Below are 16,563 nucleotides of genomic sequence, written 5' to 3' on the forward strand. Positions count from 1 at the left end.
TAGCGGTGTAGATAATTCTACTCTAATTATATATAATGAAGAACATGTCACGATTAAGAATTTTAAATTTAATATTTGAATGGAATTCTCCTGACTGAGGAATTTCAAAGACGAAATACGCAAGCATTACATGTTTCCAAAAGAATGCTATGATGTATAGGGTGGTATGCAAGCATAAAAAGAAGTGTGACTATATTGTCTTGTGCAGTAGAGTAGTAAGAATAACAACGTTAAGCATGAATAAATTATCTTTCTATCACAAATAAGGAATAGTATTCATCAATACAAATATCACGATATATTGGGTTGAACAAGTAAATTTTTGACAAACTCAATAATAATACCAAGATGATGTTAACCGAGGTGGTGACACGTATAAGAATAATGTATGTAATTGAGATCCCTAATTATGGGATATTTAAGGCAAGATAAAATGCTGGAAATTTTTCAAGAAATTGAAACCTACTTTATATAGTATATGAGTATTATAAACAGGTAGTGTTTAAAATAAAGAAGTAATAATAATTGATAAGTTTTCGACAACTTGCACCTGTGGGCTAATGGATAAGGCGTTTGACTTCTAATGAAGAGATTGTGGGTTCGAGTCTCACCTAATGGATAATATTAGTTCTCTCTCTCTCCTTTTATATATATATTTATAGATATATATATAACTTTATGGTGTGCCAATTACATCAACGCCGTCATTGAAGATGACTTTTGTTTTGTTTCTTGTGAACCCTAAAAAGGGTCAACAGGTCTCACATAAGTGGTGACATTTGTGAGAATATGTTGTTTTGTAAATCCTTAAAACCTTTACCCATTTTGGTCTTATATAATGTTAGTGGGAGATCATTTCGTGGACATTAGATCCACTTGTTCATTATGTGATGTATGTCTTTTGGGAGATACTATAGGATCTGTTAGATGGATCTAACGATCTCTTTTCCAAATTCCCCGATAAGCATCATGGTATATAAAAAAATTGGACTTTGACTCAAACAAAAACAAATTTCATTAGTAGGAATATCTCAATAGATATAAATTATAAATAAGAATTAAAAAAATCACAACCAATTGATTTGAATACTTATATAAACTATAATTTAGAAAGTGTTAAGTTTTATGACAACCGACACTTTACTTTATTTTTGATTTTGTTGTCACTTTAAAATTTGACTTGATAGTATGATTATTCAAATATAAGTTTAATAGTAAAAAATAAATTGAATATATATGTAAAAAATATTAGTTTAATTGATACTAACTGGCGCCTTAGACCTACTTGGCCATCTCAACTTATTGTGATATTTTCGAAGAATGTTTGAAATAGTTTGTGTAATATGCATGCAGTGGTCGTGTTAATCTTTATGTATCATTCCAGTTTTGTTTTTTTGTACCTGTGAAAAGCTAAGTAAGTGGTCTTTAGGAATCTCATGTGTGCAAAGTGATGATTTGGCCTAACTTTATCAATCAATATATATATATAATTTTAGTCTCTCTTAAAGAGCCTCAATCTTCTGCCTATGGTGGTGTTTATATACATTGTTTCATTAGAGTTTGGTAGATAGTTCTTTTTTTATATTGTTTCATTACACATGCAAAAAGTTAAGTTTGAGTTTCTTCTGGAATAAGTAATGTTTACTTTTAGGGTTGGGGATACTAGAGTCTGTGAATTAAAAAAGTGTCGACTAAAACAATTTATAGAAGTTAGTTAAATTGTAACAATGTTAAAACTTAGAGATTCGGCAAAAAGAAAGAGAAAAAAAGAAAGTCAAAATTCTAAGTACATATCAGTTAATACAAAAAGAAGAATATGTAAGAATAGTTTAAAAAAAGGAGGATAATACGTACTTAACTCCAAGGAATTAAACATATTCGCCAAATATATCCCACCTTGGCATAAGTCAAGTTACAACCTGTGAAAAAACTCAAAAGCATGTTTTTGAATAAAAAAGTGAGAAATTTTTAGAATTCTTAAAAATTCAAAAGTTTGATGTTAATTGTATGTGAATGAGTGTTTACCATATTGCTTCAACATGAGTGAACGGTGAGATTGAGCGGAGGTTGAGTATACAAAAAGTTGAAGAAAAGCTCTTTGAATTATATATGATTTAAGCAAGGAATTAAAGTGATAACTCAATAACAATTGGTGTCTGTCATTGGTTTGGTAAGTATAAAGTTTTTGAGGAAGATGACAATTATGAACGAGTTCCTTGAAGATAAGCAATAGTACATGCGATGAAACAATTAATGAATATCTCAGAGGTATATAGTTTGATAATAGTGATGAAGAACTAATTAATATATTTGATGTTGTTTTCAGTGCATATGTGAGTCAAACTAATAAAACACATAATGTTGAGGGTGTTACGACCACCAATGAACCACCACCACCACGTGGCTTTATTACATAAAAGATGGAAAAACATTTTATAGAAGATAAGTACCTAACTGATAAATTTCGCAATGCAATATAGGATGTTAGCGGTGTAGATAATTCTACTCTAATTATATATAATGAAGAACATGTCACGATTAAGAATTTTAAATTTAATATTTGAATGGAATTCTCCTGACTGAGGAATTTCAAAGACGAAATACGCAAGCATTACATGTTTCCAAATGAATGCTATGATGTATAGGGTGGTATGCAAGCATAAAAAGAAGTGTGACTATATTGTCTTGTGCAGTAGAGTAGTAAGAATAACAACGTTAAGCATGAATAAATTTTCTTTCTATCACAAATAAGGGACAGTATTCATCAATACAAATATCACGATATATTGGGTTGAACAAGTAAATTTTTGACAAACTCAATAATAATACCAAGATGATGTTAACCGAGGTGGTGACACGTATAAGAATAATGTATGTAATTGAGATCCCTAATTATGGGATATTTAAGGCAAGATAAAATGCTGGAAATTTTTCAAGAAATTGAAACCTACTTTATATAGTATATGAGTATTATAAACAGGTAGTGTTTAAAATAAAGAAGTAATAATAATTGATAAGTTTTCGACAACTTGCACCTGTGGGCTAATGGATAAGGCGTTTGACTTCTAATGAAGAGATTGTGGGTTTGAGTCCCACCTAATGGATAATATTAGTTCTCTCTCTCCTTTTATATATATATTTATAGATATATATATATATAACTTTATGGTGTGCCAATTACATCAACGCCGTCATTGAAGATGACTTTTGTTTTGTTTCTTGTGAATGCTAAAAAGGGTCAACAGGTCTCACATAAGTGGTGACATTTGTGAGAATATGTTGTTTTGTAAATCCTTAAAACCTTTACCCATTTTGGTCTTATATAATGTTAGTGGGAGATCATTTCGTGGACATTAGATCCAGTTGTTCATTATGTGATGCATGTCTTTTGGGAGATACTATAGGATCTGTTAGATGGATCTAACGATCTCTTTTCCAAATTCCTCGATAAGCATCATGGAATATAAAAAAATTGGACTTTGACTCAAACAAAAACAAATTTCATTAGTAGGAATATCTCAATAGATATAAATTATAAATAAGAATTAAAAAAATCACAACCAATTGATTTGAATACTTATATAAACTATAATTTTGAAAGTGTTAAGTTTTATGACAACCGACACTTTTACTTTATTTTTGATTTTGTTGTCACTTTAAAAGTTGACTTGATAGTATGATTATTCAAATATAAGTTTAATAATAAAAAATAAATTGAATATATATGTAAAAAATATTAGTTTAATTGATACTAACTGGTGCCTTAGACCTACTTAGCCATCTCAACTTATTGTGATATTTTCGAAGAATGTTTGAAATAGTTTGTGTAACATGCATGCAGTGGTCGTGTAATCTTTATGTATCATTCCAGTTTTATTTTTTTGTACCTGTGAAAAGCTAAGTAAGTGGTCTTTAGGAATCTCATGTGGGCAAAGTCATGATTTGACTTAACTTTATCAATCAATATATATATAATTTTAGTCTCTCTTAAAGAGCCTCAATCTTCTGCCTATAGTGGTGTTTATATACATTGTTTCATTAGAGTTAGGTAGATAGTTCTTTTTTTATATTGTTTCATTACACATGCAAAAAGTTAAGTTTGAGTTTCTTCTGGAATAAGGAATGTTTTACTTTTAGGGTTGGGGATACTAGAGTCTGTGAATTAAAAAAGTGTCGACTAAAACAATTTATAGAAGTTAGAAAAATTGTAACAATGTTAAAACTTAGAGATTCGGCAAAAAGAAAGAGAAAAAAAGAAAGTCAAAATTCTAAGTACATATCAGTTAATACAAAAAGAAGAATATGTAAGAATAGTTTAAAAAAAAGGAGGATAGTACGTACTTAACTCCAAGGAATTAAACATATTCGCCAAATATATCCCACCTTGGCATAAGTCAAGTTACAACCTGTGAAAAAACTCAAAAGCATGTTTTTGAATAAAAAAGTGAGAAAATTTTTAGAATTCTTAAAAATTCAAAAGTTTGATGTTAATTGTATGTGAATGAGTGTTTACCATATTGCTTCAACATGAGTGAACGGTGAGATTGAGAGGAGGTTGAGTATACAAAAAGTTGAAGAAAAGCTCTTTGAATTATATATGATTTAAGCAAGGAATTATAGTGATAACTCAATAACAATTGGTGTCTGTCATTGGTTTGGTAAGTATAAAGTTTTTGAGGAAGATGACAATTATGAACGAGTTCCTTGAAGATAAGCAATAGTACATGCGATGAAACAATTAATGAATATCTCAGAGGTATATAGTTTGATGATAGTGATGAAGAACTAATTAATATATTTGATGTTGTTTCCAGTGCATATGTGAGTCAAACTAATAAAACACATAATGTTGAGGGTGTTATGACCACCAATGAACCACCACCACCACGTGGCTTTATTACATAAAAGATGGAAAAACATTTTATAGAAGATAAGTACATAACTGATAAATTTGGGAATGCAATATAGGATGTTAGTGGTGTAGATAATTCTACTCTAATTATATATAATGAAGTATATGTCATGATTAAGAATTTTAAATTTAATATTTGAATGGAATTCTCCTGATTGAGGAATTTCAAAGACGAAATACGCAAGCATTACATGTTTCCAAAAGAATGCTATGATGTATAGGGTGGTATGTGTCGCAACCCGAAAAATACAGAGGTGCGAAAAAACACAACCGGCGAAGAAGAAATGACAGAAGAGTCGCCACCGTGCGTTATTTATCCCAAAGGAGGGAAAGGAAACGCTCGAAGTAAACCTGAAGAGAAGGAAAGGAAAAGACAAGGTCTCGCAACCAAATCTTGGGTTCGGGAGTCGATTATGCGAAGGGAAGGTATTAGCACCCCTACGCATCCGTAGTACTCTACGGGATCCACTCTTGTTGTTTCTTGTCTAAAGGGTGTGTGTTTATCTAATGTACTATTTACTAAAAGAGAGGGTCAAAGAAAATGACTCGCACGGATGTCGCATCCACTGCATACGTATCTCATCTGGAATGAGAATCAGAGTCTTCGTAGCTCGGGTACCTATGGGTTAAGGATAAGTGTGCTCGCTAAGACATCGCGTCTTATGCCTACGTATCTCATCGGGAATGAGAATCAGAGCAAAACGTAGTTCAAACTAACTACGGGAACAAAGGGTCTCGATTGCAACTAGGGCAAGAGAAAGGGAAAGTCTCGATCGCAACGAGGGCGAGAGAAAGGATCGCAACGAGGGCGAAAGCAAACAAGGATTAGTTGTTAGTCGTTAGTCAAACTCGGCAAGATATCGCATCTTGTGCCTACGTATCTCATCTGAACATGAGAATCAGAGTTGCCGTAGTTCGGCTCACGCACGCCAAACAAACAACACACAAGCAGGCAAACATGGAGCCTGAATGCCAATCACTGGACTTACATCAGCATCCGAACCAAAACACACACAAAAGGGCAAACGTGGAGCCCGACTGCCAATCACTGGACTTACATCAGCATCCGAACCGAAACACACACAAAAAGAAAAAGAAAGGTGCCCGGAGTGGTCTCGCACGACCACCTGCCTACATACCTCGTCTGGAACAAGGATCAGGGCGATGTAGTTCCCCTACATAGGGGTTGCCATCTGAACATGGACTTACAAAGGAGGACACCAGTTGTGTCAAAGGAGAGTGGGCAATGTGTTCACGTCCTAGCAGTAGGTGTCGCAGCTCGCTGAATCGAGTCTTAGGCAGTTACCTCTTTGCAATAGGACGGACTACATGCCACAAGATCGGAGACGCTCGGAAAGGTCTAGAAGTGGGGGAAGCTCTGCCCTAGAGTTGTCATGCAATGTGTACTTAAGTGTTTAGGATTTACAAATGGGAATATCTACCTAATGTTAGCATGCAAAGGAATATGGGAATTCTACCTATGTTATCATACAAAGGGTTCTATCTAATGGGTGCTGCCTAATCGGAACAAGAATCGACGAAAGGAGCGAGGAGAAGTGTTAGGGATAAAGGTAGATGGCGATGCACGAAGCAATCGACTTACAAGGTTGATGGCGATGCATAAAGCAATCGGCTTACAAGGTTGATGGCGATGCATAAAGCAATCGACTTACAAAAGGGTGGATGAATACGTGCTAGTTCTGTTAGGTTTTGAAAAATGATTACTCGACGTTGGATCGAGGTTTTGGTCTTGTTTTGAAATGGTTATCGGGTGTTCATTTTATTTCTTGTATTAACAGATGAATAAAGAATGAAAGAATATTATACATTTCATGGGAGAGGGATACATTTGTTATGAATGGGGATTGACATGGCAATCAAACAATATAAGTATATGCCTCAAACACCATACAAGTAGGCCACAGTTAATCACACAAGTAAAATATTTAAACAAACATGTGATCAAATCAAATAATCAAAGAAAAGAAATGAATGAGCATTAAACAACGTGTAAGTGTAAGGGAACCGGCTCATTGTAAGAAAGCCCAAGAGTAAGCTATGTGAGGTTGATGGCGATGCTTAAAAGCAATCGACTTACAAGGGTGTAAAAAATGGGCTCGATATTAAATCGAGAAAAGTATGATTTTTATAGTTTGAGAAAAATGGTTTTTTGAACTAAATTCAAATACAATAACTATGCATTATTAACAAATGAAATTATAATAAACATAAAAAACAGAAATTAACAAAATACTAAAAGAATAAAAATGCTAAAGGAAAATACAATCAAACAAAAAGCAAAAAGTGTCACACATGAGTATTGAACCCTCCCCATTTAATACTATGAAACTAACCTCTTTCCACTAGACCACTCAACAATATTTGCTACTAATATACTATGTTAAATATATGAACCGGGCTAAAAAAAAAGATTTAAAATAAAAAAAAAACAAAATAAACATTTTTATGGGTTTTTTATTATCTCTGTTAAAAAACAAAATAAGCTAAATAAATAAAAAGTAAATAATAATAATAAAAGAAAATAAAAACATATACATTTTTCTGATTTTTGTGTTAAAAATGAAATTAATTAGATAATAAAAGAATAAAATTAAAAAAAGGAAAAAAGAAAATGGAAACAGCAGATTCTCTACCGCTATCGTCTCCTTCACTCTCTCTCACATTCTCACCAGAAAAAACCAATCAATCGCTCTCTCGCCCATGTCGCTCAGCCTCATCTCTCAATCTCCATTATTCAAACGCTCCTCACCTCACGTTTCTTTCAATCTCTCAATGAAATCTCTCTCGCACTCGACCTTAAGCTCAGCGAATCAATCTCTCTCAACTCTCACAACATTTTCAGACAACAAGCTAGGAGAAAATAAGAGAGAAAGAAAGAAAAGCCCTTACAAAATGTCGCAGCGGTGGCGGTGAAGAACGTACAGGTGCTGGCCTCCAGGTAATCAATCTTGGGATTTTTAGGGTCTCTTCTCAGATTTCGCCTCCCAGTTCTTTGTTGTTCTCTAGGGTTTGTGTTTACTGATTCATTCTCTCTATTTATATTCTGTGAATTAGGGTTACAAATTGGTGCCCTTGTGTTCAAAAGTAACTCTGCAAAGCACTTTGGATGCTCAGAAATTGAATTGCCCTATCCATGTTAGATTCAAGAAAAGGTATCCTTCACAAACTTTCCTCTCTGCTTTGACCTCATACCAATTTGGGATGTTTTTGGACTTTGCCCTCTGACTGTTGGTTAATGATTTTGCACTTTGGATTTTGCAATTTGACTGATTAATGTGTTCCCCCCTTATTTTTTTACCGCAGTAAAAGAATGGTGAGCATGGTTTGCTGCAACCTTGTTGAATTGGCCTTGCATTGCCCTGCTGGATCCCTTCGTTCAGTTCATCAGGTGGTTTAAGCGTGTTAGCATTGTTTTTCTTATGTGAGGCTCATGTTGGTTTTGGCCACTGCAGGATATATTTGGGTTTGGTTGAAGGATGTGGTAGGCCAGGTTGGTCCGTTATACCAGGACTGATGCGCCCTGTGATACAAACTGCTGTAACTAGACAAATGGTGGGTTGAATTGTATGCAGGTGAATCCCAATCGTCATCATAATTGAGCTGCCATAAATCTCTTGAGCTAGACTAGATAATTTGGAATGTTGGTGACCTTGTAGCAGGTTTGTTATAGGTCAGGGCTGGTATGAAGTTTCCTGAGGTTGGTTATTTTTGAATAATTGTTTGTCTTGCAGGTCATAGGTTGTAACTTTGGTGAAATTCGTTGGATGGTTGGAAGTTCGGTTTCACGAGCAAGGCATTCAGTAACATCCAATGCATTGCCGGTTTGAGTTGCAGAAAAGGGATGATAAGCCACTGCTAACATACTGTCAAGATTGGAACTGAAGGTTAATTTAATGAGCTTCCATGCTATTGGTTTCAAATTGAAGTCAGCTTGTGAACATTGTGTCTGCTGCTAACTTTGTTGTTTGTTGCAGGTTCTATTTGTTTTGTTGTATTGGAGAGCAGTTATCACGAGTTTGTTACGAAGCAATTGATGTTTAAGAGTTGCGAGGCTTTTCGTATGCATCAGAGATTGCGGTATGACCCCATTTGCGGGAGGAATTCCAATAAGGCCACACAATAACGTCAAAAATCCCGAAAGAAGTAAATCATAATGGTAAGAAGATGGTTTTCGCAAATTGAACTCTTTCTGTTGAGAGAGCTGAGATGCGGCACTATGATCGAAGTAGCAATGGAATGAGTAACCATATTTTTTTGTGTTTTAAACTATTCTCAGAAAACTAAGACACAATGCCTTGAACAATACACTTGAAATGGGAGACAACATTTGCCCTCAGTTGCAGCTTGTGGATTTACAAGACAACCAGATTGCATACGTAACAGTCGCTTCACAGTACAAAAACACATTGATGTGAGACATTTTTTCTTTCTAATCTGACATGCTTCGGCTCCGTTTTACCTGACTTATTCGTTACTTCACTGCATTTCCTTATTCTTTTTCAGGTAAGATAAAAAATACAATGTGATTACAATTGCAACTTCTATGCAGCTGGTGACAGTGATATTTAAATTATTCAGATTAGTGCAGAGGAACTTCTCTTAGCAGAGGTGCTACTATTTTGATAGCAACTGGAAGTACAGTTCTGATTCTGTGCTTTATAGGGCTAGCTATATATGCAATCCCGTCAAGCCAAACGCGCGATATCCACGCACACCAGCTGCAAACAACAATAGCTCCAATTCAAAATGACGACGTGCAAACCTCCAAAATCCAAGCACCAAGTTTAAGCAGTCCCATGACTCCACCCTACACGTACAAACGACAAGAGAACCAACGAAATATGCAGGACTTGAAAGCAAACACGTAACAGCAGAAGACTAGTTTAATCAGTTGTAGCCTCATGTGAGTTTTCCACAAGAGCTTCATTGTAAGAGAAAGAAGTTTGGAACTTGATTTTGGTATATTATTTGGCTTGACCCTTCAACTCTATGCTTTTTTCACTGAACTGTTTTTGGATTGTTGGGCAGGATGTCGGTGTTCCCGGAGCAGGTTTTATTGTGTGCAACATTGGCTTATGAAATGCTGTTGATTCCAGGTTGCAGTAAAGTGTGCCAACTGCAGGTTTTAGGGGGAGTTTCTTTGTGATATTGAGTGCTGGAAATGAGCAGTCCAACTTAATTGCCATTAACATGTGAGGACTTCCTGTGATCCAAGGTTTATGAGAGTTGATACGGATCGGGTTATGGTTGATTGCTTTTGTGTCACCATAGATTAATTTACTCTGGAAGAAAATATTGGAGTTATTTGCAATCCAAGCTCCAATTAGAGATGAAAGAGTCAAAGAAACTGAGGCCAAGCATGTTGCCGCTGATGTGTTGGATTAAATGACAGATAGAGCTGTGCTAACATCCCTATTTTCAGCCTGCATAATTCTGTCAACCCATGCTCTTTTGCCATTGTTTTCAAATCCCATGACTGTGGTGTGAAGGCAAATCTCATGGTTCTTAATCAACATCTCAAGGTTCATAAGGAACATGGATAGTTTGTGGTAAGGCTTTCTTTAACGAGCTTTAGTTCATATAGCATCACATGGCCCATTTCCTTTGCTTGGATCATGATTTTGATTGACTTGAAACGGTTATGACCTGCTGCTTTTGTGTAATTTGATCACCTTTCTCAACAGGTTGGCTTCCTGAAGCTACAGATAATCCATTTATATGAGAAGGATCAACAGAATTGTTCTGATGGATCAACATGTTTCCTCTTCCCATTCCCTTCAAAAGTTTAGCCTGCTGTTGAGCCTGTGTATGCTGTGGCTGATTAGGATGCTGCCTCGCAGGCTGTTGATACTGCCTCTGTTGTGCCTGCCGTTGTCGTTGCTTCACTGCTCGACTAGTCACACTAGAACCAGGATTTCTATTGAACCCAGGTTGTGGCAGATGATGTTTTTGCTGTTGATGCTGAGATGACATCGGAGTCAAAGGAGATGATGGTGTTGCAGGTGAAACAGATAATTGCTGAGATGAACTTTGTGATTGGGCCTGGGAACTTTGTGCTTGACCATGTGGAATCGGTGCATTTGTTGCAGCAAGCTGCTGTTGCTGCTGTTGAATATAACGCCGCTGATGCAATTTCCTTTCCTTTGCCAATCGGATTGCATAGGCTTGTTGTGAATTTGTAGTGTGATTCGGACCTTCAAGATGAGGATGGGATGTACATTGAAGCAAAAGGGTCATGCCAAGTTTGGATGGGCAAAAGCAAATGAGGGTTGACTTTGGTCAAAGTTGACCAAAAAGTCAATTGCTGACCAAAGTCAACAAATTGGTCAAAGTTCATTTTTTTTTTGTATTTTTCTTGTAAATGGAATTCCATGGACTATTATGGGTGAATGAATTTGGGTTGACTTTGGTCAAAGTTGACCAAAAAGTCAACTGTTGACCAAAGTCAACAGTTGGTCAAAAATGCCAAATTTTGTATTTTCTTGTATGGAATCAAATGTAATGGTTTACAATGACATGAAATAAATTGAAATGGATTAGCAAAATGGTTTGAAGTTGGTTTTCAAAATTGGTTTAGTCATGACTTGAATGTTTGACTTTTGAAAAGAAAATAACCTGACTGATAATGTGTATGAACAAAACCAATGAAATAAGACCATAAGGTTAGGGTTTTGGCATAGTATCCATGAACCAATAACATGACTAGAAAGTGGCTTGAAACACAAGAAACCTGTTTTTTCAGATGTCCCAGACTATAGATATATTCACACTCACAACACCATGACTTTGGATCAAAACCACAATCCTCATACAAAACCAAAGTAAAGCTAGGCCAAGCATGCCAAACAAACATAAAAATTCAGGATCAAAATCGGGGTATGACAGTATGCAAGCATAAAAAGAAGTGTGACTATATTGTCTTGTGCAGTAGAGTAGTAAGAATAACAACGTTAAGCATGAATAAATTATCTTTCTATCGCCAATAAGGAATAGTATTCATCAATACAAATATCACGATATATTGGGTTGAACAAGTAAATTTTTGACAAACTCAATAATAATACCAAGATGATGTTAACCGAGGTGGTGACACATATAAGAATAATGTATGTAATTGAGATCCCTAATTATGGGATATTTAAGGCAAGATAAAATGCTGGAAATTTTTCAAGAAATTGAAACCTACTTTATATAGTATATGAGTATTATAAACAGGTAGTGTGTAAAATAAAGAAGTAAGAATAATTGATAGGTTTTCGACAACTTGCACCTGTGACCTAATGGATAAGGTGTTTGACTTCTAATGAAGCGATTATGGGTTCGAGTTCCACCAGGTGTGTATAATATTAGTTCTCTCTTATATATATATATATATATAACTTTATGGTGTGCCAATTACATCAACCCCATTGTATTTTTATTTTGTTTTACTTAAATTTACTATAGACTTTCCTATGAATTTGACATTTTCTACAAATTTTTCGACACGAAATTATGTATTATTTGCATAAAAAAATGTTATATAATTTTAGGAATCTCATGTGTGCAAAGTGATGATTTGAACTAACTTTATCAATCAATATATATATATATATATATATAATTTTAGTCTCTCTTAAAGAGCCTCAATCTTCTGCCTATAGTGGTGTTTATATACATTATTTCATTAGAGTTAGGTAGATAGTTGTTTTTTTATATTGTTTCATTACACATGCAAAAAGTTAAGTTTGAGTTTCTTCTAGAATAAGAAATGTTTTACTTTTAGGGTTGGGGATACTAGAGTCTGTGAATTAAAAAAGTGTCGACTAAAATAATTTATAGAAGTTAGAAAAATTGTAACAATGTTAAAACTTAGAGATTCGGCTAAAAGAAAGAGAAAAAAAGAAAGTCAAAATTCTAAGTACACATCAGTTAATACAAAAAGAAGAATATGTAAGAATAGTGTAAAAATAAGAGGATAGTATGTACTTAACTCCAAGGAATTAAACATATTCGCCAAATATATCCCACCTTGGCATAAGTCAAGTTACAACCTGTGAAAAAACTCAAAAGCATGTTTTCGAATAAAAAAGTGAGAAATTTTTAGAATTCTTAAAAATTCAAAAGTTTGATGTTAATTGTATGTGAATGAGTGTTTACCATATTGCTTCAACATGAGTGAACGGTGAGATTGAGAGGAGGTTGAGTATACAAAAAGTTGAAGAAAAGCTCTTTGAATTATATATGATTTAAGCAAGGAATTAAAGTGATAACTCAATAACAATTGGTGTCTGTCATTGGTTTGGTAAGTATAAAGTTTTTGAGGAAGATGACATTTATGAACGAGTTCCTTGAAGATAAGCAATAGTACATGCGATGAAACAATTAATGAATATCTCAGAGGTATATACTTTGATGATAGTGATGAAGAACTAATTAATATATTTAATGTTGTTTTCAGTCCATATGTGAGTCAAACTAATAAAACACATAATGTTGAGGGTGTTACGACCACCAATGAACCACCACCACCACGTGGCTTTATTACATAAAAGATGGAAAAACATTTTATAGAAGATAAGTACATAACTGATAAATTTGGCAATGCAATATAGGATGTTAGTGGTGTAGATAATTCTACTCTAATTATATATAATGAAGAATATGTCATGATTAAGAATTTTAAATTTAATATTTGAATGGAATTCTCCTGACTAAGGAATTTCAAAGACGAAATACGCAAGCATTACATGTTTCCAAAAGAATGCTATGATGTATAGGGTGGTATGCAAGCATAAAAAGAAGTGTGACTATATTGTCTTGTGTAGTAGAGTAGTAAGAATAACAACGTTAAGCATGAATAAATTATCTTTCTATCGCAAATAAGGAATAGTATTCATCAATACAAATATCACGATATATTGGGTTGAACAAGTAAATTTTTGACAAACTCAATAATAATACCAAGATGATGTTAACCGAGGTGGTGACACATATAAGAATAATGTATGTAATTGAGATCCCTAATTATGGGATATTTAAGGCAAAATAAAATGCTGAAAATTTTTCAAGAAATTGAAACCTACTTTATATAGTATATGAGTATTATAAACAGGTAGTGTGTAAAATAAAGAAGTAAGAATAATTGATAGGTTTTTGACAACTTGACCCTGTGGCCTAAAGGATAAGGCGTTTGACTTCTAATAAACCGATTGTGGGTTCGAGTCCCACGAGGTGTGTATAATATTAGTTCTCTCTAGATATATATAAATTTATGGTGTGCCAATTACATCAACGCCATTGTATTTTTATTTTGTATTACTTAAATTTACTATAGACTTTCCTATGAATTTGACATGATTTGAACTAACTTTATCAATAAATTTATATATAATTTTAGTCTCTCTTAAAGAGCCTCAATCTTCTGCCTATAGTGGTGTTTATATACATTGTTTCATTAAGTTAGGTAGATAGTTATTTTTTTATATTGTTTCATTACACATGCAAAAGGTTAAGTTTGAGTTTCTTCTGGAATAAGAAATGTTTTACTTTTAGGGTTGGGGATACTAGAGTCTGTGAATTAAAAAAGTGTCGACTAAAACAATTTATAGAAGTTAGAAAAATTGTAACAATGTTAAAACTTAGAGATTCGGCTAAAAGAAAGAGAAAAAAAGAAATTCAAAATTCTAAGTACACATCAGTTAATACAAAAAGAAGAATATGTAAGAATAGTGTAAAAATAAGAGGATAGTATGTACTTAACTCCAAGGAATTAAACATATTCGCCAAATATATCCCACCTTGGCATAAGTCAAGTTACAACCTGTGAAAAAACTCAAAACCATGTTTTCGAATAAAAAAGTGAGAAATTTTTAGAATTCTTAAAAATTCAAAAGTTTGATGTTAATTGTATGTGAATGAGTGTTTACCATATTGCTTCAACATGAGTGAACAGTGAGATTGAGAGGAGGTTGAGTATACAAAAAGTTGAAGAAAAGCTCTTTGAATTATATATGATTTAAGCAAGGAATTAAAGTGATAACTCAATAACAATTGGTGTCTGTCAATTGTTTGGTAAGTATAAAGTTTTTGAGGAAGATGACAATTATGAACGAGTTCCTTAAAGATAAGCAATAGTACATGCGATGAAACAATTAATGAATATCTCAGAGGTATATACTTTGATGATAGTGATGAAGAACTAATTAATATATTTGATGTTGTTTTCAGTGCATATGTGAGTCAAACTAATAAAACACATAATGTTGAGGGTGTTACGACCACCAATGAACCACCACAACCACGTGGCTTTATTACCTAAAAGATGGAAAAACATTTTATAGAAGATAAGTACATAACTGATAAATTTGGCAATGCAATATAGGATGTTAGTGGTGTAGATAATTCTACTCTAATTATATATAATGAAGAATATGTCATGATTAAGAATTTTAAATTTAATATTTGAATGGAATTCTCCTGACTGAGGAATTTCAAAGACGAAATACGCAAGCATTACATGTTTCCAAAAGAATGATATGATGTATAGGGTGGTATGCAAGCATAAAAAGAAGTGTGACTATATTGTCTTGTGTAGTAGAGTAGTAAGAATAACAACGTTAAGCATGAATAAATTATCTTTCTATCGCAAATAAGGAATAGTATTCATCAATACAAATATCACGATATATTGGGTTGAACAAGTAAATTTTTGACAAACTCAATAATAATACCAAGATGATGTTAACCGAGGTGGTGACACATATAAGAATAATGTATGTAATTGAGATCCCTAATTATGGGATATTTAAGGCAAGATAAAATGCTGGAAAATTTTTCAAGAAATTGAAACCTACTTTATATAGTATATGAGTATTATAAACAGGTAGTGTGTAAAATAAAGAAGTAAGAATAATTGATAGGTTTTTGACAACTTGCACCTGTGGCCTAATGGATAAGGCGTTTGACTTCTAATGAAGCGATTGTGGGTTCGAGTCCCACTAGGTGTGTATAATATTAGTTCTCTCTCTAGATATATATAACTTTATGGTGTGCCAATTACATCAACGCCATTGTATTTTTATTTTGTTTTACTTAAATTTACTATAGACTTTCCTATGAATTTGACATGATTTCAACTAACTTTATCAATCAATATATATATAATTTTAGTCTCTCTTAAAGAGCCTCAATCTTCTGCCTATAGTGGTGTTTATATACATTGTTTCATTAGAGTTAGGTAGATAGTTATTTTTTTATATTGTTTCATTACACATGCAAAAAGTTAAGTTTGAGTTTCTTATGGAATAAGAAATGTTTTACTTTTAGGGTTGGGGATACTAGAGTCTGTGAATTAAAAAAGTGTCGACTAAAACAATTTATAGAAGTTAGAAAAATTGTAACAATGTTAAAACTTAGAGATTCGGCTAAAAGAAAGAGAAAAAAAGAAATTCAAAATTCTAAGTACACATCAGTTAATAAAAAAAGAAGAATATGTAAGAATAGTGTAAAAATAAGAGGATAGTATGTACTTAACTCCAAGGAATTAAACATATTCGCCAAATATATCCCACCTTGGCATAAGTCAAGTTACAACCTGTGAAAAAACTCAAAAGCATGTTTTCGAATAAAAAAGTGAGAAATTTTTAGAA

General features: G+C 33.5%; 1 long non-coding RNA gene and 1 other non-coding gene across 2 annotated transcripts; both read left to right on the plus strand.

The window, feature by feature from the left end:
- Positions 1-9,805: 9,805 nt before the first annotated feature.
- LOC127121076 (uncharacterized) lies at positions 9,806-10,817 on the plus strand. Its single transcript, XR_007803301.1, has 3 exons — positions 9,806-9,861; positions 9,962-10,482; positions 10,618-10,817. It is a non-coding gene; the product is annotated as an uncharacterized LOC127121076 (long non-coding RNA).
- Positions 10,818-15,848: 5,031 nt separating this feature from the next.
- Positions 15,849-15,921, plus strand: TRNAR-UCU (transfer RNA arginine (anticodon UCU)). The gene has a single exon. It is a non-coding gene; the product is annotated as a tRNA-Arg (tRNA).
- Positions 15,922-16,563: the final 642 nt, after the last annotated feature.

This window comes from Lathyrus oleraceus, chromosome 2 (assembly GCF_024323335.1).
Source record: "Lathyrus oleraceus cultivar Zhongwan6 chromosome 2, CAAS_Psat_ZW6_1.0, whole genome shotgun sequence".
Taxonomy (NCBI): Eukaryota; Viridiplantae; Streptophyta; class Magnoliopsida; order Fabales; family Fabaceae; genus Lathyrus; species Lathyrus oleraceus.